The following is a 1,594-nucleotide window of genomic DNA, read 5'->3' as shown; positions in this document are numbered from 1 at the left end:
CATCGACCATAGAGGACGCACCGCGTTTAGTATAGATAGGTTCTTGCCGGTACCATTTTTATATGACCTATAGAAAACAAGCCGAGTAAAAGAATCAAAGATATGTAAGCAAACAAGTATTAGGCTTTAACTATAACTTAGTAACTTGAGTTAGGCTCTGACACCCTTATTAAGGACGTATGGTGCTGATAACTATCTTACTGATAATATAAATGTGAAAGTTTAAATGGATGGATGTTTGTTAGAGTTTATAGCCTTAACGACTTGACGGATTTCGATGAAATTTGGCAAAGACGTAGAGGATAGTTTGGATGAACACATAGGCTACTTTTTTAATTCCAAGCAAAAGTCGCGGGTGAAAGCTAGTGTACTTACAAATAAACGTTGTATATAGATACGGGTAAAGTAGTGAAGAGGCCAGTAGCGTGTATTGCGACCTCTAGGGCTTGGGCAAAGGTCACATTACCGAACACAAACATCTTAAAATACTTAGGCCCTTTGATACCAGCAACTAGGAATAATAAAGAAGAAGCCTGGAAAGTTCATATTAATTTTTTAAAGTTGTTGCCTAATTCCTTTCCCTTTCCACCCTTTTAACAGGTAAAGATTGGAAGGAAAAGTGGACTTAGCGAAACGTTTTTATATATTATAAGATGGCAAACGAGCAAGCGACCACCAAAATCCACCATCCGCAATTGCAGATGCGTTGCCTACCCTTCATTGACGGAAGAGACGCACACAAAGAGGACATTTCCCCTTCATATGGGTCTCCTCCACCGTCAAATACACTTTTCCTTCCCATTCTTTCCTTAAGAAAAGGGTGGAAAGGGAAAGGGACTAAAATGAGGCCTCCGGCACCACACTCATCAGACGAAACGATTATATCCACTTCACTCCTGTTTTCTGTGTGGTCGTGGTATTATTACTGGGGGCGAGCCCTGCAGTGCGAAGATGTTAAAGCGGGCTCTACCACTGGTAAAGTTTAGTCAAAGATGTGTCAAAAATCATGCAATTTCAAGTTTATGGGTCGCGATCGTTTTTATTTCTGCGAATTCGGTTATTTCTCGTTTACCCCCTTTATCATAATAAAAAAGAGTAGTAAAAGAACGATGTTTTAGTTAGCGAAAATTCTCACCCACATAGCGATGTCGTACCCCCAGGGTAGGTAAAGCACCCTCGTATTGTATTTTTCACAATGAGACACGTAGAAGTTCAGCACTATACTACCTACCACTAGGTAACCCCTGGAAAATTAAATTCTGTATTAAATGCATAAAAAAACAATATTTTAAGTACTGCTAGTTGTTGCCCGCGACACCGTCCGAGTGGAATTATAAAATACAAAAGCAATGTGTTCTTCCAGACTATCCTCTACGTCTATACCAAATTTTATCGAAATCCGTTCAGCAGTTTAGTCTTCAAACTCTAACATCCATCCATCCATCCATCCATCCATCTAAATTTTCGCATTTATAATATTAGTAAGATTGTTAAGAAAATTAGTACCGCACTGTAGAATTGCCGCAACACTAGATTTTTGGCATAAACGTGACATCTCTAACTGACAGCTGTCAATGTCATTAGAAGGAATGGA

The 1,594-nt window shown here is 39.2% G+C and overlaps 1 long non-coding RNA gene across 1 annotated transcript; it reads right to left on the bottom strand.

Moving 5' to 3' along the window:
* On the bottom strand, positions 1 to 1,247 carry LOC106108264. Its single transcript, XR_001225916.1, has 3 exons — positions 1,136 to 1,247; positions 376 to 533; positions 1 to 67 (listed from the first exon to the last, which is right to left on the bottom strand). It is a non-coding gene; the product is annotated as an uncharacterized LOC106108264 (long non-coding RNA).
* Between the last annotated feature and the right edge of the window lie 347 nt (positions 1,248 to 1,594).

Source organism: Papilio polytes, unplaced genomic scaffold, assembly GCF_000836215.1.
Source record: "Papilio polytes unplaced genomic scaffold, Ppol_1.0 DF821733.1, whole genome shotgun sequence".
NCBI lineage: Eukaryota > Metazoa > Arthropoda > Insecta > Lepidoptera > Papilionidae > Papilio > Papilio polytes.
Note: the sequence above shows the minus strand (reverse complement) of the source record. Positions and strands in the feature narration are given on the sequence as shown.